The following is a 22,170-nucleotide window of genomic DNA, read 5'->3' on the forward strand; positions in this document are numbered from 1 at the left end:
TGAAACCTTTCAAGGGTATCTTTTTGCATCACTACACTGACATTTCAAATTTATAACTGTATATGCTGCAAATTAATTGTATTTAGATTGTTTGAATAAAACAGATGTCTTTGTAACTGCCAGTCTAATTGCATTTGAACCAGAGGTTAAATTCTACCGGTACTTCCCGCTACCCCATACCAGGACTTATTTTAATGCCAGTGTAGTGTAATTAAGTGGTACATCATTGCAATGTGGTACACGTACCAAAACTTGACCCCTGTAATTTTAGAAAGTGGTAAGCTGTGAGATCTTGGTCCATGTGCAATCAGTTGCGATGTGGTGTGTTTTTGTATTGTCAAACAGAGGTACATACTGTATTTAATCTGCTTTTCATCCAACACAGGCGCATTCCATCCACTCACAGTCCACTAGCGCAATGTGTCTCAAATGCACTTTCATTCAGCACAGTTCATGCTGCTTGCATTGTGTTTCCTCATACTGCTTCTGTTTCTGTTAGCTGCTATTGGCCACCATTAACGTCAGTATAATCACTGCATGTTGATTGTCAGAACTTTCATTCTGATCAGATTTCCTTTTGGCATGCATCACAAATCTCCGCCCATTGCGCTTTGTGTCAGTGCTCATTGGTTGATCAGCGAGAGGAGACTTTATCAGTGCGACGTGAAAACAGTGGCATGGAGTAATTATTATTTTCTTAAGAGCGGAGAAACTATCTGAATATTCAAACAGACATTGCTGCACATGAAGTTGAAGGCAAAAGTCCATAAATGACATACAGTAGTTGAGAAATAGTTATTTCATAATTATCAAAGTATTTTTCGTTATGAGGACTGTAATTAATGTTGCCAGCAGGCAGCATAATTCTGGGACACTTTGAGACAGGTCAGGTTTTTCAACTCATCTCTCAAACAGCAAAGTCATTGATTCAATATGTAAAGTGAGTGTGAATTGTATGAAATGTTGCTAAAGGAATTGAATTGTTTTGCTTATTAGATACCAAAAGCACAAATGTCCAGGGAAGGTAATTACTTCCTGTGAGGATCGTTTCCATCAATCAAAGCTCTACAGCTTGGTGATTTGCTGTATTTGTCTGATTGGGGCGGGACTGTGAAGCAGGAGGAAGTATTAAATAAATTGAACCTTAAGCACAAGGTTAAATAAAAAAGAATGCGGGTGACTGCAGTTTTAACGATGGAATTTTACTATTTTGACAGCCATTGTTTACCATATAACATTTCAAGTAATATGATTTTAATAGATGTTGTTATGATGCTGTCCGGATAGAATCACCGCTGCAATTAAACTATTCAGCACATTTATTGAAGCCACTCACACAATTCACACCCACTTTACCAGCTGATTTAAAACAGATTCATTTGTGGTTTAGAGGTGAGTTTAAAAACATGAACTGCCTTAAATTAAATTATCCTGGAATTATGGGGCCAGCTGGCATTTAAGTTATATTTCAGTTTTCACTTGCATGCACATCTTAAAAAAAGGCATAAGTATTGATATAATTTTATGAAAAGGTGTTTCACTTATTGTGTAGGAACTACAATGCCAGGGATTAAAAAATAATAATAATAATAATAAACACAACAGAGAAGCACACAGAATATATTATTGTAAGTAATAAGTAAAAAAACAGAAACAGGGATATATGTTGTAATCCATGGCCATGGGCTATGCGTGAGTCTCATTTTGGGAGGCTATTCCACACTTTACTACCTGCATTTATTGAACCCAACGATGTATAGAGTATAGATATCATTTATGGGACGCATTATATATATTATATATATATATATATATATTATATATTATATATATATATATATATATATGGAAGTTTCATTCACTGTGTTGAGTCTGAAAAATAGTTGCTCTGACGGACACAAATAAAAGCTGTAAACCGAATTCATTCTCCTGCGACTTTTTGAGAACATGTACTGTATATTAATATAGCATAAACAGACCTCGAAACCACTCAGGGATGCTACATATATATTTGACATTGGGTTTTTTTCCAAAATAAGGTGACCAAATAATTAAGCTTAACACAGCACTAGTTTGTACTTTAAAACATGTAATGCCTGTTTAAGCAAATTAGAAAAACAGTAAGGATAACAAGCTGCAGTGTTGTTTTTTTTTTTTTTAATACTTTAAATCCATTAAGCTGTTCTGCAGTCCTGCAATACCCACACCAATTTCAAACACCATTTCCATCACTTCATACCAATTCAAATTCATTATTAATACTGACTATTAAGCTTCTAAACACAGACTTACTATTGTATTTATAATCAAGGTGCATTCAACATATTTCATAAGGTATATGTGCCAAAAAAAAAAGAAACTGCACTGTTACTGTAAACATTTGAATATCTATATGGGGCTCAGATCAGCAGGAAGAATGGTCGTTAAACCAGCCAAGCATTGTCTCCTCAAATGATAAAGAAATGCAACTAAATCCTGTATTTTGGAACTTAGTGATACTGCAACAGGGCCATCATAGCCTTGTTTACCTGTTTATCTGAAAACTGTCTTTGGTAAGCAAAACCATTCATTTTCATCAGAATATAAAAATACGTTTTCATCGCTTGAGTGCAGTAAGCAAGCAGATGCAGTTTTCTGCTTTCCTTGAAGGCACTTTTTCAGAAGTTCAAAAGTCCTCGCTTTCACTGAAAACAGAGTAAAAGACTAGAAAAATCTAAAGAAAAAACTTCAGAAACATTCATAATCTGGCACCACAAACAGTGTTCTGAAAGGTGGCATTCATTCAAACAGTTGAAGAAATATGTTCTGACTCACAGTTATCAAATTCTCACAAAGGTGGTGCGTGAAAACAGACGGTATACTATGAAAATATTTTGCCACAAGTTCTGTAAAATCAGATTCGGATCAAGCTGTTTGTATAGATAACAGCAATTTGAATAAATATAGAAATTGTGAAGATGATGTTCAGGCAAGGGAATGAGCGAAAAGGATTCAGTTTTCGTCGGTTGCCTCCTCAGCGGTATGGGGGGCTCAGATCGGGAGGAAGAATTGACATTAAATCAGCCAAACATTGTCTCCTCCAATGACATTGAATTGCAACTAAATCCTGTGTCTGTACTGTAGTGTTGATTTTGATATCCCAGCTGCTTAGCTTCCCCAAGCCTTCTATATGCATTGTCTACGTCTACAGCCACCATTGAAGCATGGCCAGGTCCTGTGGTAGGTGAGTATCCAGGGTCTGGAAAGTATGGGGATGGTTTCAGAGAAAACTATGGTGATTAATAAAATGGCCAAGTCAGGTACATCATTTTTTTTTTTTTTTTTAACAGTAGCGCCTCTGTTACCTAAAAAAAAAAAAAAAATAATAATAGAGGGGTGTTTTAGCTCCTGTTGTGCATAGTTTGACCTTTTTGTATTATTTGTTCATAGCACTTGTCTTTTTATTAAATAAAAAAAGAATATCATCCCTTTTTTAGGGACTCTTGAAACAAAACTCCCTCTCTACACCAATTACTACATAGTGTAATATTTCTTAATACTATTTAAGGTTTAACTTTGTTACACTGCAGTACATGACTGAGTGATAAATGCAGAGGGTACAAAGCTTTCAGTATTTTCAACTTCTTTGTATGGGGTGAATTGGTTATATTTTATCAGTTATTTTTTAAGGCTTATTTTATATTCATAAATGTTTCATGTACCAATGTGTATTCATTTTTAAAGTATTTATTCATTGTCACTCAAATTGTCTCCATTTTTCACTCAGCTGCACATACGTCTACCTACACTTTTAGTTTGAGAATTTCAACCCTGATTTGAACAATCAGCTTTTTGAGGTATGTATAATAATGAGGCTGCTTCATAATGAAAAGCTGACTGATTTCAGGTATTATTTGCCACACTATATTGAAGGCCAATTTTAAACTAAGAGGTTGCACATCACACACAAACAGTCTGTGAATGCTTGGGATACAGGATTCCTGATAATTTCCCATTGTCAGGAAATCAATGGCAGAAAATTCACTTGGATTAGTTCCAAGGCTTGAAGTGTGCAGTGAAAGCCGAGAAACAGCTTGAATGAGTGTGCATGAGTTTACAGCTAGCAGATTATGTTCCCTTCTCTGGCTATCCATCTTAATTTAACTCAGCATTCCCAGAAACTGTTAGATACACCAGATTGAATTAGATTTGTTTTTGAAAGCTAGCAATGGTGTACCTATCCATTTGACATTGCAGATATTACAAGATTATGAGGGCCCCTGGTTACTCTAATCTCTGTATGCAAGCAACAGATCATTTCAGAATGATGGCATACATCATAAAAGGCAATGAATAGGAAAAAAACTGTAACTGAGGTAAAAGTGTACAAAGGCACATTTTCAGGGTTATTTAAGACACAGTAGTAACATCATTTCATTTCCAGAGTGCTCCTGGGTGCTGAAACTTTCCAAAGAAGTCAGTTCTGCACAGTGTTATCTCGTTCCAGACATCATTGTATTCATTAAATGCAGATTTTGGTTCCATCCCCTGCCTATTTTGGCTGATGAAAAACAAAACAAGCAGAGCTATTTGCACATATCTGTGGTGGAAATACAAACACACCTAAACTCCCCTCACCTGAGCTATGGAGCTGCTGTTTCAGGTGGTAAAAGACAGTTAAGACCAGCGTGGGATGTAACCCTATATTAATTATGATTTTTATTATTATTTGTCTATTTGGCAATTGCCTTTATCCAAGGCGACTTACAGAGACTAGGGTGTGTGAACTATGCATCAGTTTCAGAGTCACTTACAACAACATCACACCGGAAAGACGGAGCACAAGAAGGTCTGTGAATTTGAAATGACAACCTCCTGGTTAAAAGCCCTTTTCTTTAACCATCAGACGGCACAGCCTCCTGTACCAATACTAATATGCTGCCATCTCCATTTGTCATAACATGATTACCTAATGGGATGCTTAATCTTTGTACTGTGTAGACACTGTAGGTAGCAGATCTTGTGTCTTTCTTCACAGTCCATGTTGTGTGGCACGTAGACCACATAGGAGAAAAACTCCATGCATGTATGGGTACTGGAGAACAACTAAAGCAATGCTTTTATCTTTTTTATGAATTAATATTTAAAGTTAATCATAACTTGACTAACACCCTCCAAATACCTTATGTATCCCTGCCCATCCCATTTAATTACAGGTCTGATCAATCTGGCACCCAATTCAAATAAAATGAAGACACCTGAGTGTAATAACAGACAAAACTGAGCTCTAGAAAGAAGAACACCTTCTTAGGTATCTATTCTTCCCTTAAAAAGTCATACTCTTTGGTGGCTCCAGAACTTGTTCCCCTGCTAAGTTTATTACACTCAATATCCATCGATCTTTCTAGGAACAGCAATTAGTGTGTCTGTCTTCAACTCGTGCTTAATCTCTGGACTCTGTACAGTTTGTTACTTGGGACTCGCCATCTAATAGTGTGATAAAGTAAATGCTTGCATAATAAACAAGCCTGTGTAAATAAAGCCAATAGGTATTAATGCATATTTTGAAACCCTTACATTGAAAATTGCATCCCAATAGGCAAATACAGGGTCACATGACCGTAACGGTTTAATAAAACATATATTGAGTACAGTTTTCACCTTATAGTGGAAAATTGTGCCCCTTTGATTGAAAAAACCCCTGGGTTGACAAGTCCAGTCTATTTTTATATATTGCAGTGAATGACTCAGTAAAGCTGTTGAAAGTAAAATAAATACAATTAAAAAATAGACACACCTTATCATTAGACTAAGGGAAAACTAGCATGTGTATGCAGTAGTGTTTTTCCAATGTGTATTAAACATTTAATTATTTAAATATGAATGCATCATCTTCCCTTTGAGGTGTCATTGGAACCAACCCCAGTGTTACCGTACCTTTTGGCGTCCAGTTACAGTAAAAGCTGATGCCCAAGTGAAATTCTTTTTAATGCAGCTGGCTATCTTTGTAAGGGTGATCTGATTCTCTTCATGTCCTAAGTGCATTACAGCAGAGTATGTGTGAATCAGCATTATTAAATCACAGTGAGATCATCTGTTACAATGGGATGGAAGCCTCGTTCTCAGTAATTTTTTGGCCATCAATCAAATCAATCATACCTTTAATGTAAGACCTAATTCATACATGTACCATGACCTGGCAAATTTAACAAGTAATTTCATTATTGGCTTTGAGATGTAAACCAATGAAGATATAATAACTACTTCTCTAAATATGTCTGGATAATTTAGATGTGGATAATTAATTATTGGATACTGAAAATTTCACATGGCTGCTTCAGCAATGCAGTATTTTTGCACTTTTACTATGATTTTCTCATGGTTATACTATGCATTTACCATAGTTTACCCTGGTTTGCCATGTTTATTAATGTGTTTTACCTTGCTATTCTTTACAATGCTTAACTATGCTTTACCATGTTTTCACTATTGCGTATTACACTTTTCTATATTTTTACTATGGTAACATTTTAGGGGTGTTCTAATAATCTTAAATACCAAAAATCTCCATTGTTACAAAAGGTGAGAATTAGACTGGATTTAGACTGGTACAGAAGCCAGCAGAGCCAAAGATTTGCGATGGCAAGCATAGCTCAGCTGGGTTCAAGCAACTCATCAAGAACTATTGCGTTGCGATAAAGCTATTCTATGATGCCTGTAGCCACCAGTGTTATTGTATCGAACTCGCGGTGTGTTAGCGACAGCTTTAGTAGCAATTGATTTTCAAACTAAATTTGTTAATACAATCTCTTATTGCTTTGAAATTCAGTCAGTGAAGTCGTTAATGAACGTATTTCTTGTTAAAAGGCTTAATTGTCACAGATCACGTACATCACTTCCTGTCTCAACGACTAGATAAGGGAAACTCGTTAATCAAAATGCATGTTAATGAGGCAAGAATTAATGGAAGCTTATTTCTTGATAGCTCTCCCACCAGCGAGCAGCAGCCAAATGGAAATAAAAAAATAATGAAAATATCTATTTTATGTACCATTTGTGCACTTAATTTAAAATTGTGCATTTTGTTATCCAGCATGTACATTTATTTCGAACACTTCACATATAAAATGCTGATTTAATGGAGTGTGGTAAAACTTGGACAGCACAGATTAAAAAATTTAAAAAATGTAAAAAAAATTAAACCCCACTAGTCATTTACCCTCATTCAGGGGGATATTTTAACACAGCTTAATATATACAACTCTTTAATGTGCATTTTGCAATCTTTTTTTGGTTAAAAAGGATGGGGCAGGGGGTAAGCCATTTATGTAGGCTTGGTGGGAATTTATTTTCTTATGTTGACATCTACTTTGTATATATATCACTATATCTGTTTCAAGGTGAGCTATATACTCTTTTGTTTGAAGAAGCACTGCTCATTAAGATATTAACATTATTTCCTAAATCAACATAATTTTGGAAATCACATTAGCACAATTATTTACTAACAAAATAGGCATAATGACCTCTTGAAAATGCCAAAATCAATGCCACATACTGATTTGTTGATTAACACTGGCATTATCATTTACAAACGTTTGAAAATCCCCCCCGCTATACCTTAGGGCATGACATAAGAAATTTGTTTGTATCAGTTAGTTTGGCTTGACCCAATTCTGGCCAATGTTGTGCTCTGTATCAGAAAGAAAGATGGTGATGAATACCAACTTCATTCTCTCAAAGGCATTTTCCATGGAAAATGGGACAAATTTTTCCAAAATTAGACACACTATTCAGCAATAAATACGTACCAGTATCTATACTGTTTAACTATTCTTATTTAAGTATATATTATAAACAAGTTTTATAGGTTGCTGTAAGACAAAGCTGCTTACCACCACATATCAGGTCAAAGCCACTTGTGGGCAGCTAGTTTGACCTTTCTTGGGATCACCTTGTCTGGAATAGCAATACAATATTCTATACGTACTGTATGAGACTCTAAAAGCAATCACTTTGTTACAGCAAAAAAAAAAATAAAGATGTATATAGATCTTAGCCTGTGAGACATTTTTCATAAAATCTGCCTGTATTGCATCGTCACTGTTAAAGAAATATTAGGGCTTAATCGCTGTCGCCTTGAGCACCCTGTTCACTTCAGTATGCTACGCATTTTAGTTTAACACAAAATTGACCTCAAAAGTGGTGTAGGGCAGATACCAAAAACTGCACATGTAACCGTTTTCTATAATTATTCATACTGGCAGGTTATTTCATTGCTACAAATACATGAGGGAAATAGATTTTGAGGCAAAATTTTTAAAAAAGAGCTTGCTTAATGGCATTGGCAGCAAGTCAAGACATTTTGCCAACAATCATATTCTATTTATACAGTTATTTATTTAAGAATGTAAAAGAGAGATCTTATTTTTTGTTTACATTCATGTTATCACATAAGTATCCTACTTTTACCAGCAAGTTAGCACACAACAGAGATTTATTTTAGGCAACTCATGTCTAGGCATATGTCTAAACAAAACCTTTCAGCAGACAGCACAAGAATTCTGTCCTCTCTTACATAAATCGTATGTCAAGTTACTCTTACATTAATCTTACTGACATTTACACATGGTAATGTATTTAAATATTACCATATTTAGCACTGTATTAATTAAATGGCAGTCATTAGCATACAAGGTGCATTTAGACTGGGAGGTTGCTTGTTCAATCCCCAGCCAGGGTAAGATCGAACTAGATGTTAATCCTCAAAGAGTACACAGGGGCTGGCCGAGTAAATCCTCCTTGCTTAAAACAAAACAAACAAAGAAGCTAGCCCCAAACAATACTTCCCAATAGACAGATGGTGGGCACTGCAAGCTGAAAGAGGACATAAGATCATAAGAACATAAGAAAGTTTACAAACGAGAGGAGGCCATTCGGCCCATCTTGCTTGTTTGGCTGTTAGGAGCTTATTGATCCCAGAATCTCATCAAGCAGCTTCTTGAAGGATCCCAGGGTGTCAGCTTCAACAACATTATTGGGGAGTTGGTTCTAGACCCTCACAATTCTCTGTGTAAAAAAGTGCCTCCTAGTTTGTGTTCTGAATGCCCCTTTGTCTAATCTCCATTTGTGACCCCTGGTCCTTGTTTCTTTTTCCAGGTTGAAAAAGTCCAGTGGATCAACATTGTCAATACCTTCCAGAATTGTGAATGCTTGAATGCATATATAGTACTGCAGGCTCTTGGGAATGCTTCTTTTCCAAGTATTGCTAATACTTTGAGACACATACCCACTGCAGTGCAAAATAAATACTTTACAATTCTATCATTTTAGGATATGATTTAAAAATTAAAGTAAAGCTGGTTGACCTTTTTATAGCAATAATAATTATAATATGCATGTGGTTTATTATACAAACTGCTGTTGAATGCACATATTGATTTAAAGCAATAGGTAACTCATTTCTCAATTGTTCAATTAAATAGTGATTATAATTGTTTTCCTTGTAACTCAGAACAGTTGGAAATAACAAAACATAAAAGAAATGGCATATTTTGGATCATTACAGTTCTCAAATGTCTTCTTCTTCTTCTTCTTCTTCTTCTTCTTCTTCTTCTTCTTCTTCTTCTTCTTCTTCTTAGGCTTCCAAGCCAAAGGCTGGGAAGTTAAGATTTTTTATTATTATTATTATTATTATTATTATTATTATTATTATTATTATTTATTATTATTATTATTATTTATTTTTTCTTCCCAAAGCTTTAAACTGCTGCTGCTTCGAAGCTGTGTGACTGATCAGGTTCTGACTTGGCAGCTAACAAGCTGTCTGATGCTGAAAATGTTTTGCTGCTGTGACGCATTTTTCAATAAAACCTTTTGAAATCTTCTTCTTGGGAACCGGTGAAGCGATTGATCTGAAACTTGGCATATATCATCAGCATCCAAACCCGCATCAAGTTTGTGAAGCAGAAGTTGCTGTGATAAATTTTAATGTCAAAATGGCTGCCACAAATCTTATCGAAATGTGCCCCTAACAACAAACTGCTGCTGTTTGAAAACCGTTTGTTCAACAAACTCCAAACTTGGTAGTTATCATCCCAGTAACAATGGGATACAAATATGTGAAAATGGTGATGTTTTATAAAACAAGATGGCTGCCACTTATACGTTTACATTTTAAATTTAAACCTGCATCAGTTGACAAACGATTTACTTGACTAGCTCCAAACTTCACAAGCATCTTCCCTGATACTGTATCAATACAATAGACTTCCCTGATACTGTATCAATACAATAGACTTTTTAAAAATTGTGTTGTCCGGAAATGAAAATGGCCATTTGACGCATTTTTTTAGAAACCTTTCAAAATCTTCTTCTTGGGAACCGGTGAAGCGATTGATCTGACACTTGGTATATATCATGAGCATCCAAGCTCGCATCAAGTTTGTGAAGCACAAGTTTCTGTGATGAATTTTAACGTCACTATTTCACCAACAAACTCCAAACATGGTAGTTATTGTCCAAGTAAAAATGGAATACAAATATGTCAAAATGGTTATGTTTTATAAAACAAGATGTCCCCCAGGTGTATGTTTACGTCTGAAATTTAAAACTGCCTCAGTTGACAAATGGTTTACTTGACTAAATTGAAACTTCACAAGCATCATCCTTGACACTGTAGCAATACAACTGACTTTTAAGAAACTTGTGTTAAAAATCAAGATGGCTCCCTACGCATTTTTGAAAAAAAAACTTTCAAAATCTTCTTCTGTGGAACAGTTGAAGTTGCTGATTTTAAACTTGGCACATTGAGAACTAAACACGCTTAGACGGGTACTGATACTGGGGCTTGGGAGCCATAAAACTGCCTGGCAGTTCTAATTATTATTATTATTATTATTATTATTATTATTATTATTATTATTATTATTATTATTATTATGTTTTCTTTGCTTAGATATTTAAAGTAGTCTTTACTACTGATATTTTCAAAATATGAAAAACCTTGAAAAAATTATCAATTTTGAGTGTACTTAAACAATATTCACAATGTTCTTTTTAAAACCATTCTTCTTACTGGAGTATTAATTTTGGAATTGTAATTATGGTAAGCATTCCAGTCATCTTCCAACTAGACTGTTGCTGTGTAAAATTGGTAATTACTGTATCTTCACTCAAATTATGAGGTTAGTGCAACATAGTCTACATTAATTTATCTTTCTGTCCTGTTATTTTAAAAGTGTTGCATTGCTGCCAACAGAAGTAGTCTTCATGGGCTGATTTGTAAAAATCCATTTACAGCTTACTTATGTATTATCAAGAATTATCCGCATTCATGCTTTATTAGATTTTCTTCAGCAGCTATGGTATAAAACATTTTTTTTTAAATATAATTTTAAGAACTACGTATATAATATATAATTTAAAAAGCATCACACTGTTTCCTTTCAGAAGCAAAACTGACTGCTGCTGAGTGCCAAGTTATACCCAAGTGTGTTTTGCTTTAACTATGTTGAGTTTATATAATTACGGTAAAATTACCCCACTGGACAAAACTGTGTGAAGCAGTAAAATCCCATTAAGAATAATGATATGACATGGATGGGTATTATTTTGCACCTGATTGATTGTATTGCATTTAATGATTTGCATCCCAGCTATCTGAAAAACAATTACTGTACAACCTAAAAACTTTTATATTGATTATTGCTTTCATCTCACTACATTATTCTTATTTGCGAAACACAAACACCATCCTTTTGATGCAAAGCCTTATTAAATGTAGTTGATTGCCCATCCGTCCCTTTCTTGAAACTAGATTTGCATGAACATGAGTCTTTGTGCCCTAAATAATATTTTTGTATTGGTCTTACAGATAATACTCCAACTCCTTTAATCAAACAGGAGGACTAGAAATTGTAAACCAAACCTTTAAGGCTGTGCCAATTTGTCTTCTGCTTTTTCAAATCAATCATACAATATCACATGGTGTTTCTGCCTGGTGTGGCTGGTGTTTTATTATCTCACCCACAAGGCTCGTGTTCATGATGTCATTTTTATTACAATGCCTCCATTTCCTGTGCACAACAAATACTTCTCTTGTGATTCATTCCATAATTCCTTCTTCCATCCACAGCACAGCCTGGAACAGACTAGTTAACACCTTACATACAATTTTTTTTCTTTGACTGCCTTTTTCTAATATGCTTTGCTTACAGGCAGATTTTCTGTATACACTACATTTCTTTCCTTTGTGTGATATAGTCTTGTGTAGTTTACAGAGAGTCTACTGTAATTTTCTTTTACACAAGCAACAGCCATGTCTCTAAATTATACAGCAACCCAAAAAAAGGATTTGACTTTGTTCCTTTTCACCTCAGTAAATACCTTTTATAAATGTTGCTGTTTAGATAAAAACAACGCCTAATGGAAAAACCCAAGAATAACTCAGTGATTGTAAACAGAGGTCTTTCAGTGTAGCAAAAGGAGGAGGCTTTCAGCACTGACTGTTTTGTCCTGTGTTGACCTACAGCTCTGACTGAGCATCAGAAAAATTTGTTTTAACATAATACTGAATGTAACACTGCATGCCCACCCCCAACTCACCCTGTACAAAGTAATGTTTGAACTACACTGTATGCTCAGGAGGGATTTCATACTTTTAGGCAATCCAAGAGTTTTGATCCTTTAGCCTCCAGCTAAGCTACACACTCCAGGGTGTCATCCTAGTGGCTGGAGCTCAAATTGGAACATCAGAACTCCTTGGTAAGGGTATCAGATATTTTTGGGTACATTATAAAACTATATTATCAATTATATGCATGGATAAGTTCATATTTCAGTGTCAAGATTCAAGAGCCTGCTTATGATGACAGAATTTGTAGCGGGTAATTGTTTTGTAGTTTTTGTGATCCCACTAGCCAGATGTTTTGAAGGGGAATGAGCACATTAGCTCATTCCCCTCCAAAGTGTTCACTTTGACATCCAGAAACATAGTAGAGTGTTGATAATAAATGCAGACACTGAGCCGGCACAATACAGTATCTTTATGAAATGGTATCACAAGCTGAACACCTGCAGATCTGGAACTGTTACCCTCTTCCCAAGGGATACTGAAGGTGAAAATTGGTAGCAAAGCTGACTACTCCTGAATTCATGACCTGCCAAGATCTTTGTGTATTTTACCGTAAATAGACTTCAACATTCAGAAAAAAAAAAAAAACATGAAGAGATCCTATTCATTGTCAGTATATTATTTGTTTCAGCTCAAATTCCATTTTCAAATCAGGATTCTGAATTATATAAATATTAATGTCTTGTGGAAGCAGAGAGTATTGAATATTCAGACTACATATATACATCTTAGCTCTATAGGACCGGCCAATGCCAGTAGCTAACCAAATATCATGGGAAATATTGGTTCCATCCTACAGCTAATGGCTCTGTTTACAGTGAATTATGTATTAAAAGCCCTTGTATACAGGTTTACAGCATACCATTATGAAAGAAGAGTAAAAGTGAAACCCTGGAAAAGCACAGATAAGCTAAATGAATCACAGACAGGTGTGGTAGAGCATTGTACAAAACCACGGTTAACCATGGTAAATGTGTAGTTTAAGCATGACAAATGCATAGTGAACTGCAAAGTTAATATCAAAATCAGCTGTTGTTAACTGTAATGAGAACATGACCGCTCTGTTGAATCGTATGTTTCATTTTAATTTACCATTTTTATATGGCATTTTTAATCATAAAATTAAACATTTTGTAGCTGAGTTCTAGTTTTCCAAAATGTACATTATAAATGAACTGGTAATGCTAATTACAGCAATTACAAAGGGATTTAAATAACCTGAATGTGTTCTTATCAAGGAAATTATTATTAGTAGCATACCTCTCTATATTATCTAATTTTTAAAGATACAGTAAACAGTACAAAATATGAAAATCATGAAATTTACAAAGCAGCAAAATATTTTAACATCACTCAAACAAACACATAAATGTATATACAAAAAACATTGTTTTTCACTCAGCTAATATCCCAGGGGTTCAAATGACTTTCTAATATCTAAGTGGCAGACAATTCCTATACCAGTGCCTGGGGATTAGTTCAGGGAAATTAAACCTGTTCTTAGATTAATCACTAGCAAGTAACACCTGGAGGCGCCAACAGGAAGAAATATCAAATACATAAGACCCCCTCTGGGCATTTAATGAAGAGGAAGGGTGCACCAGGTGAATGCCATCAATGCACTGTTTCAAATGTATATTCAGTATGAAATGCCTTCTATGAATGCATAATGAAAGATATTTTATTTAAAAAATGAAAACAATGAAGTATCATAGAACAGTTTTATTCACAGCTGTATTGTATGCGTTGACTTAATGATATCCAAATAACGGGACACATTCTACAATCCCTGTTTAATGTCTGACATATTGAAAGACCAGCTCCTCACAGACATTGAACAATTAGCTACACATGAAAGACTGAGCTGGGATTACAAATTTCCATAGTCATTGTAATATAATGTTGGTTAGTTTATTAATTGCAAACTGACTCAGTACTGTAAATATAACATAGCTTTATTTAACCAGGAATGGGACCTATTACACAATGCTGCCAATGCCATACTAACGCCTGCCTAACTCCGTTCTTACTAGCACTGACATGGCCATCCTATGACCCATAGCCCAATCAGCCATTGGAGCTCTTAAAGCGATCATGTTACAATAATAACTTTAACCCAAAATGTAAACTAAGGGAACCTAGGGACTCACTACAGTGACAAAAGTCTGCTCTGCATCTGTATGGTTTCCTTTCAAGCTTGCTGCCAGGTTAGCACCAGATGTCTTGGTATTGACAAAACAAATGGTTGAATGGCTTTACCCACCTCAGCCCCATACAGGGCATCCTTCATCACACATATCCAAGCCATGCCATTGGAAGTGCAGAAAAGCATGCTGCACTGGCTTGTGAAGTGTATGTTCCATACTTACCAATTCAATCCATGTTGAAATCACATCTGCAGAGGATCAACGTACAGTAGCCATAGCATTCTCAAACTTATAGCTCCAGGTATTGAAAAAGGATCCAACACACTTAAAGTGGTGTCATTCAATAGACATTGTAAGTAAAACATGTTTAAATGTACCATGATCTTACATGATCAAAGGTGTTAAAATATATATATATATATATATATATATATATATATATATATATATATATATATATATATATATATATATATATATTTCATATCTGCCTGTTTTTCAGTGTTTATCAACGTTTTTACTCTTTCATATTGTCCAAAAAGTGAATTGAAGGTTCTTTCTGTTCTTGCCCAAATGTACCGTTTTGGAGTTCCCATGTGTTTAAGCATTCTGTAAGCTACTCAAAACAAATGACAGCAAAGGGATCGCTATATAAACACCTGTAAGAAAGTAAGCAAGTCCCCACTTACTGTATAAGTCCTACTGTGGCACACTCCACCTTTTAAATAAATCAGTTATCCATGCTTCACATTCACTTGGTCAGGCCCACCCTGCATAACCTCAGCATGTCATGCAGACACCACAGCCTGCTGTTACTAGCCTGTAGGAATATAATGAAGTTAATGTTTGTCTGGATAAACTCAGTGTTGTACTTACAGCAAGTATAGATAAACAAATAATATTCCTTGACTTGTTTATAGCACATATTGCCTTAGAAAACGTTTTTATTATTATTATTATTATTATTATTATTATTATTATTATTATTATTATTATTATTATTATTATTATTATTTAAAATGTGAATAACAGAATTATGATATATGTGTACATAATTTAGCTAAGCTAGAAACCATTATCATACCTTAATGAGTAACAGGAAAATAATGAAAAAGCATAGAAAAATTTTAAATGGTTTGGCAATAAAAAAAATACAAACAAACAAACAAACAAACAAACAACAAACATTGCTGTCTTAATTTTGAGTCAATTATTTATTTACTAATTTAATGAGTAGTGTACTTATGGTGAGGAAAATATAAACCATACAGTGTGAGAGTCACATTTTACTTACAGAATCTTATCATTTATGGAATCTAACGCATAACGCAATGCAATTCACAGGTTTTAAATAGGAATTCCAGCCACCTTTACTGGAACTATTCTAAACAGTATGGAAACTGATAAAGGTATGCAAAATTGATTTAAGTTCCTCAAGTCAAACAGGACCTTTGTTTTATGTCTTGTATGGGGGACTAGACCTCAAACAACATATCGCCCATAAGCTTGTCCGGTTCCTAGAAACTTTACATACTATGTATACAAAAAAACAACTGTAGCAACACAGTAGCAAATGGGGGTGTTTCCGTGTGTGGTTATTTTACACATGAATGTTTGAGAGAACAACTTGAGAGGATCTGGTTTATGGCTGCAGAGAGGGATAGGGTAAATCCCATGTTTGTTTTTTTTAAATATATTTTATTGCCAAACCATTTTAAGTTTTTCTATGCTTTTTCATTATTTTCGCTCTGCTAAATTATGTACAGATTTCTACTCCTGCTGATGGAGGGCAGCAATTCAAAATACTTTCCCTGTAAATATCTAGAAAAAACTATACAACATTGTAGAATTGTTGTGACAAAAAAGTAAAAAAAAAAAAAAAAGTATTTTAAAATATTTTCTATTTGCTGTTTTACAAGAACAATACTAAAGAAATAATGATGCGTGTGGTGGGGTACACCCCACCCCTGTGCGTATTTTCTTTATTTTGTCTTATGGGTTGTTATTATTTAAAGTGAACGTTTGTAGCGCACGGGTCTTTTAGGTCAGCAGGGAAGGATTGATTGCCTTCCCTGTCAAAGCAGTTCACGTGCAGAATGTGCCTGGGTTTGATTGAATTATTAACAAGCAATTGAGCCCAGGCACTGCTGTATAAAAAAGCGGATCAGCCCAGGAAGAGATCGACAACAGGGTGAAGCGCTGGTGCGAGTGTTTATTAAATTACAAATAAAAGATTTCAACACAAAACCAAAACACTTTATAAAAACAGACTGCACGTTGGCCAGAACATAACAGACAATAAACAAACACTAAAGCAAACAATAGTCATGCTGGTTTTAAAGCCAGCACAAGTAGCAATTGTCTATATATTCTTTAGTTCTCTTTCTCAATTGAGCCCAGGCACATTCTGCATCTGTTTTGGCAGGGAAGGCAATCAATCTTTTTCTGCTGACCTAAAACACCCGTGCCCTACAATATAAGACAAAACATAAGACAAAACAAACAAAATATGCACACATGTTACAAGGCCTATTTTTTTATTTTTTTTTTGCTTTAATGTGCTCAAGCTGAAAGCACTGGTATTATTGTGATTGTAAGTCAAATAAAATATAACTTACTGTGTAATAATATTTGTTAACAGTGATGCTGTCACTGGTCAGTTATCACAAATTAACAACCGCCTTTCAGTCAGTAGGATTGCAAGTTGCTTTCACTTATTTTCACTTATATTAATTGACACAATTTAACCAATATGCTCAAATAGCTGAGGTAATGCATGTAGAGAAATTGGCAGCAATGGAATATATGACAAGGCATAGGTAATAAGCCATGCTAATCTAAATTGCAATAATACTTGGCAACAGCAAACATAGTTCAAGATTTTTGTTTCAATGGATATTCATTTACAAAATAAATAATTTTCTACACATTTGGCTTCTCCCATGTTGTGTTAATAAAGCATGAATCCAGGGGTTAATCTGTCAATAAAAAGGTACCAGGTATTATAATTAAGGAAGAGGGATGTCATTTTTGTTTAGAGACCTAATGTACTGACCTTGATTTACAGCAGCTCCTACATATTTTTAAAGTCCTATCTGCTTGTGGATCAGAGTTGCAAGCCTTATTATTGGTGTTGGCAGCTGCATGCCATCCTTTGCCAAGCCATGTTTTAATATAATCTTCAAATTCTAACAATACCAGCAGCAGGCCAACTAATCTGATAAACAGTAGAGATGACACTGTTGTTAAGAATTATATTTTGCCTTATGGGGTAAAAAAAAAAAAAAAAAAGCCTAGCAATTTTTTTTTACTCATAGATGTTTCACACTAAAATATATCGTTATAGGACACTTTTGTTATTCAGTGTCGGGATCATGAGTGCTTGTATGGGTATGGTGTGAGAGGTGATCATGACTGCTTGTATGGGTATGGTGAGAGTGGTGATCATGACTGCTTGTATGGGTATGGTGACAGTGGTGATCATGACTGCTTGTGTGGGTGTGGTGAGAGTGGTGATCATGACTGCTTGTATGGGTATGGTGAGAGTGGTGATCATGACTGCTTGTATGGGTATGGTGAGAGTGGTGATCATGACTGCTTGTATGGGTATGGTGAGAGTGGTGATCATGACTGCTTGTATGGGTATGGTGAGAGTGGTGATCATGACTGCTTGTATGGGTGTGGTGAGAGTGGTGATCATGGCTGTTTGTAGGGGTATGGTGAGAGTGGTGATCATGACTGCTTGTATGGGTATGGTGAGAGTGGTGATCATGACTGCTTGTATGGGTGTGGTGAGAGTGGTGATCATGGCTGCTTGTATGGGTATGGTGAGAGTGGTGATCATGACTGCTTGTGTTGGTATGGTGAGAGGTGATTATGGACTATTTGGCTGCTGGTCCCATCTGTTAAGGGGAGAAGAAGAAGCCCACACCTTCTGAAAGAGGCGGTAACCAGGGTGGACCGTAATGAAGCCATGAAGCCGTCCCCCCCCCCCCATAGAGAGGGGTGAGGATCATCCCCCCCCCCCCCCCCCATCAAGGGAACTGTCTGAATTGAGGTGGATGCTAGGATTACAATTGGGATTGTGATGGCAACAGCCAGGTGAGTTTACCTGAGATTCATACGAGGAATTCATTTTTGCAATAAAAAGATATCGGATCTGGGATCCAGTATGATCTGGCACAAATTAACCCTTGACTCAATCAGAAAATATTCAGCAATAATGATCTCTATTTCATCTTAATTTTTCCATGTTTATTTTCCATGTTTCGTACAAATTGACTTTAAATAATGCACTCCCAATTTAACCCACATACTGTTGAGTTGAAGAAAATCAATAAAGGGAACAAAAACACTGTATACATCTCTTAAACACAAACATTACTCAGCCTGCTCCATACCTCAGTGACAAACTGGCTTGACCACACGGGCTTGGACAAAGTTCAACGTTTTTGTTGTGTTTAATTACCAGCAAACTGGCTCTTGTTCCAGGCCACATGGAAATTAAACTCCAGATTGCAGGTTACGACAGACAATGGCCACTGGCGTACTAGCTTGTGTGGCATTTTTTCAGCTGCTTTCCAATTTCTGTAACTTAAATCTTCTTAAGTCTATTACTAACAACTATGAACTCGGACAAGAGCTGGCTGGCTGTCACAATCTAATTCATCCCGTCCCAGCGCTTCCCCTAATAACAGACTGCAGATTTGAGCAGCTGTATGCATATTCTGGCAGTGTTTTTTTTTGTTTGTTCTCTTGCTCAGTTCTGTAGACCCACCCCATCTATTATATAGATTGTAATTACCAGCACCCACCTGATGCATGGATTAGGAGGCAAACAGCAAGTAAAGACACGGTGGGTGTAAATACACCACCTGCCAACAGCCATGTGATCATATAAACTAAACTAAATCTTAATCGGGTAAAAACAACATAACATTAGCTGGCATACTGTACATACTGCTGAAGTCTGTTGAAAAACAAAATTGATAAAACAAAATGCAACCAATCCTGCTTTAAAATAAATATCTGTTTTTGCACTTATATTTGGTTTAACTTAAATGGTTTTGTCTGTTGTTTGTATTACTGTTTTAGTTATGTCACACAAGGCACTGTTCTCTGATGAGCTGCAATTCAATGGCTGAGCTGAGGTGTCAGCTCCCTTGCCTTAGGTCTGTTTACAGACAAGAAATGGATACTTACAGCATGCTTTTCAAAAGGAATACAATAGGAACCAGCTTGCTGTGTGTTTTTTAACTGACGTATGTTCTGGTCCTGGTCTCTGATAATGTTGGTAGGCTGATTATGTTCCTCCTAAAATAGTCAGATTGATCAAGAAATGTAAAAATCCATAAAATAGCGATACAGTCAGGCAGTCCCCAGCCCCCTCCCACAGTTTAACCTTTCTTAAATAAAAGTCAATTTGTGCTTCATTTTCAGCAAATTCAGGGTGCTGTAATGTCTGTATGTGTACATTAATACTTTGCATCTGTAAAGTGTCCTTGTGACAGAGAAAGAATTAATCTTGGTTATAAATATCCTGTGAGGTCGATGTGTAAAGGGAACAGAGTTCCCTGAACTGAATGGTCTGACTATTCCTTCTAGGGAAAGGTGGAAGTCAGCCATCTAGAAAGAGGGCAGAGCTACGGTATACCAAGTCATCGCCCCAGAAGAGAAGTGATGTGGCAACCGGGGATTGGAGGAGAAACAGTTGCACTCGCTAACCAAGGGGGCGTGACTGACGGTATAAAAGAGGATGTGGCTAAGCAATTTGTTCCTTTGTTATGGTTGTGAGCGAACCAAAAGAAGAACCAAAAACTTACCATGAGAGTTTAGGGTTCTGTTTGTTTGTCGTGTCTAATTGTACTTTTTTTCTTGTTAGACGGCTAACTCAATCCAGAACTGTCGTTTAAGGCCAGCACCAAACCCAGACAACACTTCACAACTGTACACAAATAAATTTCATTTCACCACTTGCACGTTAGCACTCTCTGTGAACTTGTGATCGTGTGTGTGTCTTGTGTGTGCTTAATACTGTGTTTATTATTTCGGGACTGTAACCCATGTTTAACAGGGATCATTATTTGCGGTCATAATGACCTGGATTATAAACGGAATCAAATAAAACATTGTTTGGGCTGTAAACTTGCATGTTTGTCATTACTTCAGCACTGCATCACCTCTACACCTGTGCACTGCAACCCACTATATATATATATATATATATATATATATATATATATATATATATATATATATATATATATATATATAATGTCTGTATGTGTACATTAATACTTTGCATCTGTAAAGTGTCCTTGTGACAGAGAAAGAATTAATCTTGGTTATAAATATCCTGTGAGGTCGATGTGTAAAGGGAACAGAGTTCCCTGAACTGAATGGTCTGACTATTCCTTCTAGGGAAAGGTGGAAGTCAGCCATCTAAAAAGGAGGAGGAGGATATTATATCTTGCTTTCACTGACACAAAACACAGCCACACAAACAATGCAGATCTCTACAGAGATATTGCTAGACCGCAGGGAAGACAGCCCTGACGCATGACAGTTCATTGGCCACAAAATCGGCAGACAAAATTTAGAGGGAAGGAATTAATAAATGCAAGTTTACAACAGTCAGTACTCATGAAATTGTCTTAGGGATGTGTAAACAATACAGTAGCTAGGTGTCGCATTCAGGCAAGAATGAGAGAGACAGTGGGAAGATTTTTCACTTTTACTGAAACCGACACACGACACAATTCTTTTTGGTTTGGTGGGGGGAGGGGCCACAAGAAGTCCTTTTTATCTTTAGTTAATGATTGAACAAACAAGGCTTGGCTCGCAGTGGGTGTGGCTACCCCCAGGGTCACGGAGCAGCTTTCTAATAAGCATCCCTCACAAAGCCTAATATTTGCTTGGCAAGCGGGGCCCTGGCACTCGGAGAAAGGGGAGTCTGTCAGATACCAACAAGGACAGATGGAGCTTGATACATGCTGAAAGGAAGGCATTACCTGCTGAAGTCACCAAGCAGCCACAATTATCACAGGGCTTTGGGTTCATTGTCAATTAGAGTGGCAGTTAAAGCAAACAGCAGCTGTGGCAGATGGCTCTGCTCCAGCTAGGCTGTGGTGCTGGGATGTGGGCCAGCCCTTAGGCTTTCTTTCTCCCTCATAGCTGAATATTTGTCATTCAGTCACAGAACATATATGAGGGAATATGTGATTTATGCCTCTGAAGTGAGGTATTACTTTCAGCTGACAGTTTGTGTTTTTATTTGTTTATGTTTCTCTTTCAATAAAAAATATACTGTATATTATTATTATTTTTACAAATAAAAAAATAATGTTACAAAACAGCCTAATCATGTAAAAAAATAATATGTTTAAATTTGTTCCACTATAGAAAATCCAA

The sequence above is a fragment of the Polyodon spathula genome, chromosome 6 (genome assembly GCF_017654505.1).
Source record: "Polyodon spathula isolate WHYD16114869_AA chromosome 6, ASM1765450v1, whole genome shotgun sequence".
In the NCBI taxonomy this organism is placed as follows: Eukaryota; Metazoa; Chordata; class Actinopteri; order Acipenseriformes; family Polyodontidae; genus Polyodon; species Polyodon spathula.